Source organism: Lithobates pipiens, unplaced genomic scaffold (assembly GCF_037356315.1).
Source record: "Lithobates pipiens isolate NorthernLeopardFrog02 unplaced genomic scaffold, aLitPip1_a1.2 Scaffold_22, whole genome shotgun sequence".
NCBI lineage: Eukaryota > Metazoa > Chordata > Amphibia > Anura > Ranidae > Lithobates > Lithobates pipiens.
Window position 1 is genome coordinate 279,423,776 of NW_027507784.1, and position 18,695 is coordinate 279,442,470.

Sequence of the window (18,695 nt, forward strand, 5' to 3'; positions counted from 1 at the left end):
TAGTAAAAAAAAAATATTAATAAAAATGCTATAAAACTATCCCCTATTTTGTATACGCTATAACTTTTGCGCAAACCAATCAATAATCGCTAATTGCGATTTTTTTTACCAAAAATATGTAGAAGAATACGTATCGGCCTAAACTGAGAAGAAAATTTTATTTATATATTTTTTGGGGATATTTATTATAGCAAAAAGTAAAAAAATATTGAATTTGATTCAAAATTGTCGCTCTATTTTTGTTTATAGCGTAAAAAATAAAAACCACAGAGGTGATCAAATACCACCAAAAGAAAGCTCTATTTGTGGGAAAAGAAAAACGCCAATTTTGTTTGAGAGCCACATCGCACAATTGTCAGTTAAAGCGACACAGTGCCGAATCGCAAAAAGGGGCCTGGTCCTTTGGCTGCAAATTGGTCCAGGGCTTAAGTGGTTAAAGGAATGTTTCATCTTTATTGTTTCACTTAATGCATTATTAAAATCACTGCTCCTGAAAAAACTTCTGTTTTTAAACTTTTTTTACATTGATACATGTCCCCTGGGGCAGTACCCAAGTCCCCAAATACTTTTTATGGCAATAACTTGCATATAAGCCTTTAAAATGAGCACTTTTGATTTTTCATGTTCATGTCCCTTGGACTTTAATAGTGTTCGCACAGATTTTTTGACCATTTGCATGTTCTGCTGCGAACCGAACCATCCAACATTAAAATATGGGTGCATATATGAAGAATATCACACCATACTTATACATCCATATCTGACACAAAACACACAGTTATAGATTTTGTGTAAAACTCACACACTCACTTTATTTCTAATGTAATTTTTTTTTTGTTTCCATTATGTGAAACCCGTCAGAAATGTAATAAACTTGTGAAAAAGAAACTAACACCACAACAGAGTAAGAGCATACAAACCTCTAGCCAGGTAGTGCCATATTTGGAATTTGAACCAATGACCTCAGTGCTGCTAGGTAGACGTATTAAAAAGTTAATTAATGCACATGTACCCTGGAAGTCCTGAGTGCCATTGAACCTGTTTCTTTGATATGCTGTTTCTAAGGCTGGATATGGTTGATTACTGTCAGCATGCAGCTATAGGAGCCTCTAATTTTGCGGCTTTTTGCTTGATAAGAGGCTGTAATTAGTGCTGGTGTGGAATTCCCATGGAACACATATGGCAAGATTTACAGTGGTAGTCAAACCCTCTTACACCTAAATACTATCTTTCTTTAGGCATTTCCTTATAGGTGGTAGAATGACATTTAGGAGTTATGTTTCTTGATTTATTCTGTGATATTTGGTGTTTATTGGTGTGCGAGTTGTAAGATTGGGGTGACTCAAGCGGTAGGTGCGTTTTCAATGAAGTCAGTCCAAAACTATATTCTTCTAAGGGCATGGTAGCCCATTTTTATTTAAACGCATCGAAAATTTTACAAAGACATCAGTAGCCTACGCAGGGGGTTCCACCATTACTGTATCCTGCACAATCAGGATATTTCAGCCTCCTGGATTACTCCTTAGCACACAGCTGCTTCAGGCCTCCAGCGTAGGCCTTAGGTCTTCTCCTCAGACCAAAAGAGTTCCTAGAGTCAAGCTCTCTTATAGCTTACTCATGATCAGCTCCTAGCTGCTCTGTCACCTGCAGACATGTATACTCTGGCTGCCCCATGCAGCCTCTGACTCCTGCAGAAGAATGGGAGTCCATCTGACTTCCATGCACAGACTTCCTGTCTGTTGGGTGGGGCCCTGAGCCATAGTCAGTCCACAACTAAATAGCCCAGCACCCAGCTGTGCAATTGGCGTGCCTGTCTCTCCAAAACATGGTGCAAACCAGCAATCTTCAAGGTAGCACAGGGTCCCACTGCCACAGCTTGTAGAATGGTGGTGTTACCCCCTGAATTTTGGTAATGACATTTTGATTTGGATTTATGATGTTGGTACACATATTACATTTTTGGAGTGAAAATTCTGATCATTTGGAAATCCTAAACAACACACAATATTGTTACAAAATTTTCATCAGCAATGGTAGTGTGTGGTTTGTGAAGACAGCTGTGGGAGTTTTAGTTAAGATTTATGTGAGATGGAGAGCACCAAGTGCATGATCGATCTACCATTTACTTATCTGATGTCAAGTCTCTGAGTATGCTCAGTGTAGCAAGAGGTATATCCCAAATGGCTAAGTCTCTGAGCATGGTCAGTGTAACACAATGCAAATGGCAGCATATACACAATTATATATACTGCAAAGAATACATATATAATTTCTATCTACTGTATGTATTTTGATATCTATATCAAAATAGAGAGAGACAAAAACCATGAACACATTAAACATTACTAGCATTGTTTAAAAAAAAAAAAAAAAAAAAAAAAAAAAAGAATAAATAGCTAAATACAAACCCAGCTAGAACCATTTATTTTAGGAATTAGACAGTTAATCTCCAAATTAAAATATGTTTTTTTGTGGAAGGAACCGTTGTACAATGAGAATCAATGGTTGAAACTTGCATTTAAATATAAATATTAGCTATTATGCTAGTTTGCTAATTTCTATGCACGCAAATGCATGTTTTGGCATTCACGAATTTCAGGATTTACTATAGCGCACGGTTAAAAATGAATGTGGGAACGATTGTGATTTTTATTGTCTGGGCATGCACACTTGTGCTAGTAAAATAGTTGGAGAAACAGGGGAATGCATCTCTTCTGAGACTGTCACTATATTTTTATTTTCACATATTTTTATTTTTTTTTATTTTTAAGTTACTCTTCACACCAGCGTGCTCTGCGAGTGCGAGTTTCGCACTGCACTGCAAATCGCATGCGATGTCCAAGCGATGCAATTTCAGACATACAGATTGTATGGCTGATATTGCATCGCATTCGGACCAAACTCATACAGAACCCTTTTTTTGGTCTGCACCAGAATCGAATCACATGGGTGTTCACCCGACTCATGTCCGAACCGTCAGTTTGCAGTGCAACATGCGAGCTGAAATGGGAGTGCCATTAACAATGTATTGACACTTCCAGCAGTTCGCACTTCCAGCAGTTCGCATAGGGCAGTGTGAACTGCTGTACGAGTCAGGTGCGATGCGGGAACCCCTAGTGGATTTGCAGGGTTCCCGCATCGCACAAGTGTGAACCGAGCCTAAAAGCAGATTATCTACAAACGATATACCGCATGTTTAGGAACCATTTAATCTATGAGATCAATCGTGCTCTAAACATTATTTCCTTGTGCAAGTCCCATGCTCCTACCACGGGAACTGATTTAGATGGTCGCTGATTTCAATGACCATTAGTAAATTCACTTTCCCAACTATTTTTTCCTGCACACTATAGTAAATGCCATTTCTGAGTAAATCTACCCGGTTTTAGCCAAATGTGACCATGTGTTTGTGCATTCGCCACGTAGGTGCTATAGTAGATGAGCCAGCACTAAATCTAGCTAATCCTAGCACCTATCTAGGAGGGTGCTACATTTCTTTCTATTGCACTTTGTTGGCTTCAGAATCTAGCAGAGCACTATGCAGATTTTTTTTGTAAAGCTACCTTTTAAATGATACCTCTTAATATCTACAAATCACAGACTTGAATTTTATAAATGCAATAATTAGCCCTGTTGTTAAAAATAACAATGTTGGTATTGACTAAGGCATTTAGTGACCATATGTTTGCACAAGGCTGCATACTAAGTGAAAAAAGCCATCCTAGGTGCATTAGGTACTCAGAGGCAGTTAGGCTGCTTTCACACTGGGGCGGGAGCAGCGTCGGCGGTAAAGCGCCGCTATTTTTAGCGTTTTAACGGCGGTGTGTGGGCGAAAAGGGGTTAAACCCGCCCGGTATTGCCGCGGTGTCCCATTGATTTCAATGGGTAGAAGCGGTATAGGAGCGGTGAATACACCGCTCCTTCACCGCTGCAAAGATGCGGCTAGCAGGACTTTTTTCACCGTCCTGCCAGCGCATCGCTCCAGCGTGAAAGCCCTCCGGCTTTCACACTGGAGTTAAAGGGGTCGGTTTTTTTCAGGCGTTACACAGGCGCTATTTTTAGCGCTGTAACGCCTGAATACCGCCCCAGTGTGAAAGCAGCCTTAAGCAAAACTTTCCAGGGAAACACAAGGACTGCTATTGCCCTTGCTATCCCCTTCTGAAGGTACTAATTGATATGTACTGAGCAATTTAGTTCAATTGAATTTGAGTCAATGACCTGGCTGGACCAAACCTGCATATCATAAGAATTAAAGTTTGACACCCTTATTGCCATGCTTTTCCCATCGCATTTATAAAGGAACTTATTTATAACAGAGAACAGTTTTTGCAATCCACTCTTCTTTACACAAATAAGGCCAAATTATGTAGCTGGTGGAGCTTCACAGAATTTAATTTCCTTAAAAGAGAAATATATCCAAAGCTTTTTTGCTATACTATACTATACTATACTTGTGAGTACCAGGAGTACAGTTAATTTTGTCCTACTGTGACCCAGAGGCAGCCTATAGCAGAACATTGCTTGTGATCAGCTGATGGGGCACAGCTGTTCCAGGCTCAGGATGCATCCCAACATTATTGTCAGCTGGCTCCATTTTTCAGCGCATGGCTGGGAGACAGAAGCCAGTTGCTCTCATCACCCCCCTAGCCTAGGGCCAACATTCACTGCTCTCTACTCTAAGCAGACTGAGAACTGAGCAATCACATGATCACTCTTATGCTTTGTACACATGGTCGGATTTTTTCAGACAGATTTTGTCCTAAACTGGTATTGCATACACACGGTCGGACAAAGTTGTCTGAAAATCCGATCGTTCGGAACGTGATGACGTTCATTCGTTACGACGGGACTAAGTTGAGGCTAGTAGCCAATAGCTTTCATCTCGTAATTTGATCTGAGCATGCGTGGCACTTTGTCCTATCGGAATTCTCTACAAACGATCGGAAAAAGTCTGATTGGATTTTGTTGTTGGAAAATTTTAGATCCTGCTCTCAAATTTTTTGTGTTGGAATTTTCGACGGAAAAAAGTCTGATAATCTGATCGGACCTTTTCCCGTCTGAATTTCTGACCCTGTGTACAGGGCATTAGATGTTGTTCCTGGTCTTAGAGCCGATGTGGGACAGCTGCAGCATTACACAGGTGAGTATATATGTTTTTTTTTTATCAATTCTAATTTTATTGTAAATTATTGTAAGATATTACACAAATTTAGATAAGTCCAAAGTATACAGGTACATACAAGCATAGAAGTCATATTTGTTTTATCGCACAAAGGCATAGATACCTTTTCACATATTCATTCAAAAAGGGGGGGGGAGAAAAAAAAAAGGGGGGGGGAGTATATCTTATACTGCAACTTTGTCTGGCACCTCCGTAGGCCATAATAAAAAAATGTATTTTTCTTTTTTTCCCTTTCCTTCCCTTCTCCCTTTCCTTTCCCCTTTCCCTCCCCTCCCTTTCTTTCTATTCTCTCTATATTATCCATTTCTAAGGCCCATTCGTTAACCGATGGGGACTGTGTTGACCGCCAATACTGCGGTATCACCATTCTCGCTGCCGTCAACCAGTGTCCAAGAAGATTCCTTTTGAGATTTTTATATGGTCCTGGTAGCATAGAGAGAAGGGTAATTTGAGGTGTATTTGGGATTAACTCCCCAGTAACTAAGGTGTACATTTGCACAATCTTTTCCCAGAAGCTGAAAATTTGGGGGCATTCCCACCAGATATGGAGCAATGAGCCTTTGTCTGTGTGGCACTGCCAACATATATCTGAATATATATACGCTGGAGTGACACTGGGCTCCAGTACCATCTTGAGAGGAGCTTATGGTTCGTCTCTTGTGCTTTAATTGTTGGTGACAAACAGTGTGTTAGGTTAAATGCTTTCTCCCATTCCCCAGCCTCAATTTGGACGTTGATCTCATTAGCCCATTTGTTTATATATTCCGGGGGCTTAGGGTAGTTTTTAATGATAAACATCTTATATAATGTTGATAGAGCATGTTTTGGTTTATGATCTTGTGTCAAGAGAGTTTCAAGTTGTGTTAAGTCTCTACCCAGAGATTTACTTGACGTGATAGAAGACCAAAATGATAGTAATTGCCAATATTCCAACATTTGCGTAAATGAGGGTCGATGTGTTGGGAATAGGTTTAATAAAGATGGAACTGTTCCCTGGCGTATAATCTGGTTCAATCTATAATGAGATTCTTTGTTGCATATGTGGAAACTTGTCCAGTTTAATGCCGGTGGGAAGTGGGGGTTGCCAAATAAGAGTGTCATAGGAGGACAGTTCTAACTGTATGGCTGTTTTATGTTTTTTTTTAAATCTCATACTTCTCCTTTAATAGAAAAAAGAGAGAGCTCCATGATTGGAGGAAGACAGTCATGTGGCTTTAACAGGTCACATGACCAGACTCCCTTTTCTGCTTTAATTTTCTCTTTATTAAACTTTCATTCAGTTCAGTTGAGCTCTGATGACAACTTTGCCATGGCGAGCTGATTTGTAAAGCATGTTGTTGTGCTTTATATATGTATGTGTTTTTTCTTGCTTTACAGCAATACGGAAATACTACTGAATGCTAAATGAGTTCCTTAGTGTCTGGAGTTCCGAAAGTGGACTGGAGACAGTTTCCTACTATATACAAGGAGAAGGAAGATAAAAGGGTTGTAATTATATATATATATATATATATATATACACACACAAACACACAAACACTATGAATACTTGTTTCCTGAAGCAAGTTTAACCTGAGAACTTATACATTCTCTTTGTCCTCACAAGATTTTATTCCAGCTGATGAATTTAGGAAATTGTAATATATATCTCCCACTAATTTAACAGCGTCTGTAAATAGACAAGACAAATATAATGCACATATATTTACTTGATGCTTGCTTCAACACTCTATCCAAATTCTTGAGGGCTTATTCTTGGATTTCATGTATTTACCTTACTCAGAAAGTAAGGTCCCCACAACTCCCTGGGTTCCTGGACACAGCCAGGGAGGAAAAGATGTTCTGCTTCCATCTCTCAGAAGCACAGAGAGATTACATCTGATGAGGCAGAGGTATCTGGGCAAGTGATCTGCAGCCAGGCAAGCCCCCCCACTGTCAGAACTGGTCTGCAGGCAACTGGGCCAGAGCCAGAGCCAGAGCCAGAGCCCAATAGAATACAAATTCTCTGGAACACCCAGCTGCTGTGGGGTGCCCCTCCCCAACTGCTAATAGATTACCCTCGTTCCAATGGTGTGGCCTTTTGTCCTTGAGGCTTGAATTTATACAGCTGTTCGCCTGTATTACTAGAGCTATCCTGGACTTCACAGAGAAGAGCACTGTCTTTGGGTGTAATCACAAGTAGCTGTTTGTGTTCTGAATTATTTCTTTTGCGGTCATTTTGAGGTTTTTGAACAGGCAATGAAGTAAGTTTTGTTCATGTAGTATGACTTTGATGCAATATTACTCTCAAGTGGCATCAAAGTCTTCTAAAAGTCACATTACAGTTAAATGTTACAGTTTGGGTAATCAGTAATCATTAGGGTTAAGGTTAGCGGTAATTGTTAGGGTTATTATTCTAACCCTAGCATGTACCACTACCCTTATCTCTTACCCTAACCTTTATCTCTAATCCCTAACTCTAACCCTAATCTTAAAATGTAACCCTAACCCTAGCCCTTAAAGTGATACTAAAGTCTCCGTTTTTCCTTGTTAAAAATAACAAACATGTCATACTTACCTGCTCTGTGCAGTGGTTTTGCACAGAGCAGCCCCAATACTCTTCTTCTCGGGTCCCTCTTCGGTGCTCCTGACTCCTCCCTCCTGTTGGGTGCCCCTACAGCAAGCAACTTGCTATGGGGCGCTTAAGCTGAGCTGCAGCTCCCTGTGTCTATTCAGACACGGAGTTGTGGCTTGCCCCCATCCCCTCTCTTTCCTCATTGGCTCACTGATTTTGTGACAGCATCAGGAGCCAATGGTGCTTCGCTGCTGTCTCAGGCAAGGAGGAGGGGAGTCCCGGGCAGTCCCGAGTCTCTCGTGCAACATCACTGGATCGAGAGGGGGTTCAGGTAAGTATTGGGGGGGGGGGGGCTGCTGCACACAGAAGGCTTGAATGCATTAAGATAAAAAAAAAAAAACTTCTGCCTTTACAACCACTTTAACCCCAATCCTTACATTTAACCCTATCCCTTAACCATAACCCTAACCTTAACCCTAAATCTAGCCCCTAAGCCTAGCCTTTTACCCTAGCCCTTAACCATAACCCTAACATTTCACCTTAAGCCTAGCCCTTAACCCTAAACCGAGCTCCTAACATTTATCCAAAACCCTAGACCTTAGCCCTAACATTTAACCCTAACCTGAGCCCTTAACTCTAACCCTGGTCCTTAACCCTAACTTTTGACCCTAGCCCTTAACCCTAACATCTAACCCTAACCCTTAACCCAAACTCTAGTCCTGAACTCTAACATTTATTCCTAACCCCATCCCCTAACCCTAACCTTGGCCCTTAACTCTAACATTTCACCGTAAGCCTAATCCTTAACCCTAACCTTAGCCTTTAACCCTAGCATATAACCCTAGCCATTAACCTTAATCCTATCCCTTAACCCTAAGATTTCACCCTATCCCTAGCCCTTAACCACCCTAACATGCAACTTTGAACAAAACTGTCATACTTGCCTATAAGCCAAAAAACCCCACACAAAACACATAAAAAAAGCGCAACACTTGCGTTTTTGGCACTGGTCCATTGAAATCTATTACATGCAAAACAAAATCTGCTGTGGGAAAAAGATCCCTGACCCTTTCCAAAAAACAAACTGCCTCAAAACACACAGATGTGAACTAGATCCATAGGAAACCATGTTAAATGGACTGTAGTACATTCCTGCAAAATGCACTAAAGAAAAAAAAAATGCGTGAATGTAAACCAAGGGTCACTGAAATAGTGATTCTCACCTGGAAAGAAACAATGATCAGATCTAGTTTTTTTAATTCATCAAATTTTTTTTCTCCCTAAGATCAAGTTGAGTACCAGGTGTCCCAAGCTAACTTTGATTCTAACCATTGTCAAACGAGGAGAAAAATAAAAAAATACATTGTCATGTGAGGGTAGTGCCTAGTCAGCAGGAATCATGCTGACTGGCTACTTCATACTTTCTTGCAATGAAACATGAATTGTGGTAGTCCAATTAGCGGGATGTATGGGGAGCAAAGCCCAATGTAGAACTGAGTAAATAAATATAAAAATGCACATATGCTATACAATGTATATCTATCTAAAGGCTGGGGCCAAATAGAAAGGATTGGCTCAAAAGACACTGTGAGGGTGCACAACCAAGGCTGAATGGTATGCCCTTACTTCTGACCTGGTCATCCCTGTGGTCTGCAATGAAATTTGAACATGTGCAGGCTTGCACTGAAGACCAAATCTGCTCATTGCTGTTTTCCAGAATCGATTTCCAGAGATAAGATCACTAGTAGGATGATTACTTGCAGTTCCTGTGTCAGGCAGATGTGGCTCCAAGAAGCTGAACGGGACAAATTATGGCTACTTCATTAATCCCTTATGCCAATCTAACATTGCTTGGACTAAAGAGAGTGGTGAAGGATCCCTAATTCTGCCAGGGCAGAAACATTTTTCCCCTTTGCAGGCATATAGAAAAGAACTGTAATGTCCCCATTAGCTATGCTGACTTTTATTTATATTTCTAAAGAGAATGGCTTAAAATAGCAGAAAATGTCTTATATGATATAGTTTCAAATGCTGACCTTTTAACCTCTTGCCGACCAGACACCGCAATTTTACTGTGGCAGAATGGCAAGGCTGGGCAAAGCCATGTCATGTTACGTCACTTTGCCTTTTGGCCACTAGGAGAGCGTGTGCACCCACAGCGTGTACACGGAGCAGATGCAAGTGTCTGGCAGCTGCAATGACCCCCAGGCTCCCGCAATTGCTCGTGACAGGGTGAGAACTGGGATCCGTGTGTGTAAACACACAGATCCTGGTTCTTTCAGGGGAGAGGAGATAGATTGTGTGGTCATACTATGTATGAAAATGGAAAAAATAAACCGCGCTTGACAAAATTTAAAAAATGTATTAACAAAAGAATCCCTAAAAACGCAATAGGCCGCAGCTCAGGTGGGATACACACACAGGCAGTAGAACAAACAATTGAAGAGCTGTGCCAATTTACACTAAATAAAATAATCAAGATAACCATAAAACAGAAATTATCAATACATAAGGAACGGTTGAAATATTCGACCAGTTCAACCACATCTATAAGTCCATATCCATTAATCATCAATATCAAATAATGACAATGCCATGAGAGTGTTCATTAGCAAAGATGAGAAAATGGTGTTTATAGAAAGCAAAAAAAGGAATCCAAATAAGGGTCCTGATAAAAACACCACGGTGACTTCACATATGCTTTGTAGAGTGAAGAAACATGCCCGACCACCAGGATAATAATGCGCTTACCAGATGGCAAAGCATAATGAGCATATAACCTGACCCATCAGTAGCCTGAAGCATGTATTCATAGACCTTGTAGCACACTGGATCGGAATCTTGCACCAAGATCGTTATTCAAATGTTCCACAGGGCAATTTCCCCAATAATTGCTCGAAAAGAAAAAAAGACTCCTCTGCTGCCACTTCCAGCAATGTCTTCTCTCTACTTCCTCTCGAATTATTTTGTGCAATGAAGGCTGATAAGCATTCAGGAACTCGGGAAGTGAATCCAGTCTCATGGGTATCGCCGAGCTGGCTGAAAGATCCAGGTATCATACGAGTGTTCCTCAAGTTTAGTTTCCTGAAGTCTACAACACCGTCCGTAGTAGAGATGCATTCCTGTATGTTCTACAACAACATCTGTGGCAGAGACTTGTTCCTGAGTAAAGCACCTTGTTGGCTGCTAGGCCTTGTGAGAGAGGGACTATCCAACTTGAGTTAACATCCAGTTGGGAATGGCTATTCTCTGGATTTAGTCAAAGTAAGCAATAGACATGTGCATTCGTTTTCATCCGAATGCATTTTTGTCCGATCCGATATAAATAAATGCTTTATTTTCGTTTTCATTGTTACAACAGTTCGATATAGAATAGGAGATTCGACGTGACTCTGACAATAACAATCTGTCTATAGAACCTGTGGTCGAATGTGCCTAACCTTACCTCTATTAGTCCAAGATTATATAGAGAAAATATTCGACAGAGAAAAAAGATTTGACAGAGAGAAAAGATTCTGCAAGTGTTACTGTCCTAAAAAGTGTTTGGGGACCCGGGTCCTGCCCCAGGGGACATGTATCAATGCAAAAAAAAGTTTTAAAAACGGACGTTTTTTCGGGAGCAGTGATTTTAATAATGATTAAAGTGAAACAATAAAAGTGTAATATTTCTTTAAATTTCGTAGGGGGGGGGGGGGGGTGTCTATAGTATGCCTGTGAAGGGGCTCATGTTTCTGGTGCTTAGAACTGTCCCTGCACAAAGTGTCATTTATGCAGGAAAAAAAGTCCTTTAAAATCACTCGCAGCTATTATGAATTGTCGGCTCCGTAATACAGAGCACACTCATTGAAAGTCATTGATAAAAAAAAATAAATAAATAAAAAAAAAAGCGTGGGGGTCCCCCAAATTCAATTACCAGGCCCTTCAGGTCTGGTATGGATATTAAGGGGAACCCCGTGTCAAATTAAAAAAAAATTGACGTGGGGGTCCCCCTAAAAATCTATACCAGACCCTTTATCCGAGCACGCAACCTGGCAGGCCGCAGGAAAAGAGGGGGGGACGAGAGAGCGGCCCCCCTCCCTCCTGAACCGTACCAGGCCACATGCCCTCAACATTGGGAGGATGCTTTGAGGGTCTGTGACCCCTCAAAGCACCTTGTCCCCATGTTGATGAGGACAAGGGCCTCATCCTCACAACCCTGGCCGGTGGTTGTGAGGGTCTGCGGGCGGGGGGCTTATCAGAATCTGGAAGCCCCCTTTAACAAGGGGACCCCCAGATCCCGGCCCCCCCCTGTTTGAAATGGTAAGGGGGTACAAAAGTACCCCTACCATTTTACAAAGAAAGTGTAAAAAATAGTTAAATAAGACAAACACACTTTTGAAAAATTCCTTTATTAAAAAAAAAAAAAAAAAAAAAAAAAAAGATTCCAGCGGTGGTAATCCACTCTTGCTATCCAGCGATGGGTGGTCATCCCTCCAGCGATGGCTCATCTAAATCAGCACAGCGCATCCATCCTTCTTCTGTCTCCACGGAGGAGACACTGCAGGGATTCCGGCGGCCTGACGTTTCTTATATACGGAGGGCGGGGCCACCCGTCACCTGACCCCGCCCCCCTCTGACGCAAGGGGAAACCCGGGGTTCCCTGTGACGTATGGGTGACCCCGCACCCCTCTGATGTAACACAGGCAGGTTTCCGTTACATCAGAGGGGGTCGGGGTCACCCATACATCACAGGGAACCCTGGGTTTCCCCTTGCGTCAGAGGGGGCGGGGTCAGGTGACAGGTGGCCCTGCCCTCCGTATATAAGAAACGTCAGGCTGCTGGAATCCCTGCAGTGTCTCCTCCATGGAGACAGAAGAAGGATGCTGCGCTGATTCAGATGAGCCATCGCTGGACCCCGGAGAGATGATCGTCCGTCGCTGGATAGCAAGAGTGGATTAGCACCGCTGGAATCTTTTTTTTATTTTTTTTTATTTTTAATAAAGGAATTTTTCAAAAGTGTGTTTGTCTTATTTAACTATTTTTTACACTTTCTTTTGAAATGGTAGGGGTACTTTTGTACCCCCTTGCCATTTCAAACAGGGGGGGCCGGGATCTGGGGGTCCCCTTGTTAAAGGGGGCTTCCAGATTCTGATAAGCCCCCTGCCCGCAGACCCCCACAACCACCGGCCAGGGTTGTGGGGATGAGGCCCTTGTCCTCATCAACATGGGGACAAGGTGCTTTGAGGGGTCACAGACCCCCAAAGCATCCTCCCAATGTTGAGGGCATGTGGCCTGGTACGGTTCAGGAGGGAGGGGGTCCGCTCTCTCGTCCCCCCCTCTTTTCCTGTGGCCTGCCAGGTTGCGTGCTCGGATAAAGGGTCTGGTATGGATTTTTAGGGGGACCCCCATGTCAATTTTTTCTTAAATTTGAGGCAGGGTTCCCCTTAATATCCATACCAGACCTGAAGGGCCTGGTAATTGAATTTGGGGGACCCCCACGCTTTTTTATTTTTTTATTAATTTTTTTATCAATGACTTTCAACGTGTGTTCTCTGTATTACGGAGCCGACAATTCATAATAGCTGCGAGTGATTTTAAAGGACTTTTTTTCCTGCATAAATGACACTTTGTGCAGGGACAGTTCTAAGCACCAGAAACATGAGCCCCTTCACAGGCATACTATACACACACCCCCCCCCCCCTACGAAATTTAAAGGAATATTACACTTTTATTGTTTCACTTTAATCATTATTAAAATCACTGCTCCCGAAAAAACGGACGTTTTTAAAACTTTTTTTTGCATTGATACATGTCCCCTGGGGCAGGACCCGGGTCCCCAAACACTTTTTAGGACAGTAACTTGCAAATTAGTCTTTACAATTAGCACTTTAGATTTTGAACGTTGGAGTCCCATAGACTTTAATAGGGTTCTAAAGTATACTCTATACTAGCTCCGTCGAATCTTCTTTATACATTCGACAGACACCATAAGCCTTCAAAGACAGATTCGATCGCAATTCATGTGGATTTTCGGACGAATGCAATTTTTGAACGAAAAACGAAATAAATAAAAACAAATTTCGGGAGTAACTAAATAAATTAAGTTTTCGGACGAAAACGAAATTCCGAAAAAAAATATTTTACTCTGCACATGTCTAGTAAGCAAGTCATTCATTATTGACTTTGACACTTATGCCGCGTACACACGTAGCCGACTATTCGACGGACTTAGTCTGGCGGACTTCCCGCCAGACTGTCCGTCGGACTTTCCGAACGGGCTACTTGCCCACACACAGCACTTTTTCAGCGGACTAATACGGCGTACTAAGTCCGCCGTACTATCCGCGCTACTTTTGAAATGAACGGACTCGCCCAAGCACGCGGAGGAAAGTCCGCTCATTTCGAGCGGGTCTCCAGGTAGGCGGGGTCCGCGAAGGAGACGTCGCTGGCCCGCCTCCTGGTATGGACTTAAAGGGGAATCCCAACTCCGAAAAAAAAAATCGGCGTGGGGGTCCCCCAAGGTCCACATCAGACCCTTGTCCGAGCACGCTACCCGGCCGGCCAGGAAAGGGGGGGACGAGCAAGCGCCCCCCCTCCTGAGCCATACCAGGCCGCGTGCCCTCAATATAGGGGGTGCCTTGGGGAAGGGAGGGCCGCGCGGCCCCCCCACCCCAAAGCACCTTGTCCCCATGTTCATCGCATGCAGGTGAATCGCACGAAGCCCCATATAGTCCCCCACCAGAGAAAAGAAAAGAAAAATTTTGAAATGAAAAGACCTGAAGGTTGGACAGTACATGGGACATCCGAGTAGATTTAATCATCCGGTCTTTTAATTTCAACATTTTTCTTTTCTTTTCTCTGCCTTTATTATTGGATACTATGTATTACTGTGCGTGATTTCCTGTGATATTGTATGTTTGTAAGATCGAGGCAAAGAACAAGGGGACCCATCCTATCCAGTGGCTCCTAAAGGGGTAGTGATATATGTGTGTGTGTGTGTGTGTGTATATATATATATATATATATATATATATATATATATATATATATATATATACACACACACACATATACATAGTACATATACAGTACATATAGTAAGACCTATCCATTCAACAACTGAAAAAAAAACTGGTACCACAAAACAACATCAAACAATAACATATCAGAAAACTGACTTTTTCTTAAATAAAACACCAGCAGACTTGCATACAGATCTACATGATTTGTGTGAATCAGTACAGATAAAATCATTACTATATAATAATCCTTTTCATCATCATCATAATATCATTATTTAGCAAAATCCCTGACCATTTTTAAGAATGATTTTTTAGTAATAAGGACACACCAGAACAACATTGTAGGTTAAGGCAAAAGTGGTTTAGATAATAATAATATTATAACTTGAAGGACGCTTTGGAAGCGCTGGTCCACTCAAAACTGAATTTCAGTTATGGGTAAATATCTAGGCAAACATAACTTTCAAGCTTTGGACAACACACTTCTAAAAGTAATGTTGATATTTACACTGAAGTGTGATAAAGAGTTAACAAGAACGAGACATTAAAAAATAGTCTGACAGACAAATGTATCTTTGTTTTAGGGTCTTGTACCTCGCAATGGCCACAGGTTAAGTGGGTTCCAGTAGGAACTGGTTGTGAAACTGTGTCTTCAGACAAAATCAACTGTCAGCATCCCATGACCTATGATACTAGTTTAAACAAGATATGTATGTCTTGACCCCCCCCCCCCCCCCCAATGTGTCACGTGACTTCTTTTGCTCCAGTTTACAACGTTTTTAAAAACTCAGCTCACGCTGCCGATAAACTGGGCGGCTATTTTGTGTTGTCTTCATTTAAATGTTCCTGGGGCCTTGAGGGTTTTCACTGATCGTCCAAGTGTCTGAGCAGAATTAACCCCTACATACGCACATTTTTTACAGGTGCTATAAAAACGGGTAATTTCAGATGATATAATATAAAAACAGTTCCCAAATATTTTAATATGATAGGATGGCTCATTGCAATGCTACTTTTATTTTAATTCTATTTTAATGGTAACATATTCACTGCAGGGAGAAGCTACTTCAATCTACCTTATTACAGAAAAAGACTTAATAAAGTACTTACTAATCATTTCCGTTTTTAATTGTAAAACAAATTCAATTATGCTGCATAGATGGCCAGTACACATGCTGGACAACTACTCCCACGGTGATGCTTCAGTTTTTATTATCTTTGCTATTAATTATGTGTTATTATTTAGGTAAATCCTGTAAGGACTGAGCTTTTGTCATTCCTAATGGCCCTAAAGAAAAGAAGGATGCCAATCATTTTATCCTCCATTGGTCTCCTTTTTTGATGTCAGCCAGGGAAAATAACGTTCCATGGTCAATTTGCCATCATTAGTTTTAATAAGCTAAGAAAAAAATCTTCTTAGCATGAAAATAAATTGACTGTGAAAGATTTGGCTATATATGGATTACTGTTGATCATGAAAATTATAATTAGGTACACTTTCTTTTTTTACCATTTATTTGTGAGAGAAATTTTAAAGGGCATTTCCAGGAAAACAACTAAAGAGATGAAAGAGAACCTATCAGAACAGCTGTTTATCGGTGCTGATTTTTTATTTTTAAGGTCCAAGAGCCATCCTTATTCTTGTGGCACAGACCTTGAAAAAATGGGCAGGTTAGGTGTTCTTACATTTCAGTGAATGCATATACGAGGTGTGTCTAAAAAGTTTGGTGAATGGTATCAGGAAATAAACAAAACAGAAGATACAAACAAATGACCTTTATTGGCCTTCAAAATGATCGCCATCCTTCACAACACACTTTTGTTCATAAAGCTTCTGGAAACTCTCAGCAAAGGCCTCTTTAGGAATAGATTGCTGAACCACTGTCATGCATTCTTGAATTGCCGCCACTTCTGCAAAATGTGCACTTTTTCAGGATGCTCTTCAGAAGGGGGGACAGAAATAACTCTGCAGGTGCCAGATCAGCAGACAATGGTGAATAATCATGAACAGGTACACTGCACTGAGCCAACAATTGGTGCACACATTTGTATAGTTTGCAGCGGCATTATTGTGCAACATTCACTGTCCAGTCCTGTGCAACTCTGGCTGAACATGGCGGATGCGTCATAGCAACCCTTTTAAAAACGTCCTCATAGAATGCGCCGTTCAAGGTTTGACCCGCAGGAACAAATAGATGATGCCATAGTTGTCGAAGAAGGTGTTCAACATTGTCTTGACCATGGCAGGTGACTCTTTTTGGGTCACGGGGAAGATGGTGAACGCCATTCCATCGATTGCTGCTTGGATTCTGGATCAAAATAGTAGAACCAGGTCTCACCCCCTGCGACGATGGTTCATAGAAAGGATGGATCCTGGTCACACATGTAATGAAATGCCCAGAGGTTTCCATCCTTTTTGCTTTCTGTGGGGCACAAACCGGGAACAGATCTTCTGCTTACCCAAATCTTTGCAGACAATGTTGAACACCATGTCCTTGCTAATGGCCAATTCCTCTGCCATCAATCATAGAGTCAGTCACCAATCCCGTGCCAGCATTTGTTGCATGCTTTGATCTTGTCTGGGGTTCTTCTTGACGATGGCCAGCCTGAACGTGGCTCATCCTCAGTTGTTTCCTTCGTTTCCTTCCTGCTCACGGTTTCCATCCCATTGTTACATACCTGCCGGAGGAGCCTGACATGCAGTGGGAAAGCTTTCTCATACAACCCTGGCTCTAGGGCCACTGGTGTTGCAACAGTGGCCACAAGAGCCTAGCGATGTATGGGTGCCTGGTTCATCTTTGGTCTTGTCAGGTGCAGCAGGAAACAGGAAGCAGGCTGGTAGGTGCAGGGCTGGGGAGACACTGAGTACGTAGTCAGACAAGCCGGATTTGGTAACAGACGATGTAGATATAGACTACAGATATAGACAACAAGCAGAGAATGGTCAGGATACAGGCAAAGTTCGGTAACAGGATATCGAGCAGTGTAGAGTGGAGCATGGTTACAAGGCAGGCCGGGGTCAGGATAACAAAGATCAATCATAGTCAAACAAGCCGGGTCAAACACAGCAAACAGATCGGGTCACAGGAACAGGAAGTCATGGGAACAGGTATGAGCTGCAGATCAGACAGCAAAGACACAGTGCTGCTGAGGTGTTTAACCACTTTCAGACCGGACCATTTTGCTGGTAAATGACCAGAGGTCTTTTTACACTTTGGCACTGCGCTGCTTTAACTGGTAATTGCGCGGTCATGCAATGTTGTACCCAAACAAAATTTGCGTCCTTTTCTTCCCACAAATAGAGCTTTCTTTTGATGGTATTTGATTGCCTCTGCGATTTTTATTTTTTGCGATATAAACGTAAAAAGACCGCAAATTTTGAAAAAAAATGATATTTTCTACTTTTTGTTATTAGAAAAATCCAATAAACTCAATTTTAATCATACATTTAGGCCAAAATGTATTCAGCCACATGTCTTTGGTAAAAAAAAAGTCAATAATTGTGTATTTATTGGTTTGCGCAAAAGTTGTCACATCTACAAACTAAGGTACGTTTTCTGGAATTTACGCAGCTTTTAGTTTACGACTGCCTATCTCATTTCTTGAGGTGCTAAAATGGCAGGGCAGTACAAAACCCCCCCAAATGACCCCATTTTGGAAAGTAGACCCCCTAAGGAAATTGATAAGAGGCATGTTGAGCCCATTGAATATTTTATTTTTTGCCTCAAGCGATTGAATAATGACAAAAAAAAAATTTTTTATTTTTTTTTACACAAAGTTGTCACTAAATGATATATTGCTCACACATGCTATGGGCGTATGTGAAATGACACCCCAAAATAAATTCTGCTGCTTCTCCTGAGTATGGGGATACCACATATGTGGGACTTTTTGGGAGCCTAGCCGCGTACGGGGCCCCGAAAACCAAGCACCGCCTTCAGGCTTTCTAAGGGCGTA

At 41.7% G+C, this 18,695-nt stretch overlaps 1 long non-coding RNA gene across 1 annotated transcript in view; it reads left to right on the plus strand.

The window, feature by feature from the left end:
• Positions 1–1,824: 1,824 nt before the first annotated feature.
• The window catches only part of LOC143925510 (uncharacterized), a 56,343-nt gene continuing 39,472 nt past the window's right edge, over positions 1,825–18,695 (plus strand). Inside the window, exon 1 of the long non-coding RNA XR_013262017.1 lies at positions 1,825–1,909. This is a non-coding gene — a long non-coding RNA (uncharacterized LOC143925510). The remainder of the gene's footprint in view (positions 1,910–18,695) is intronic.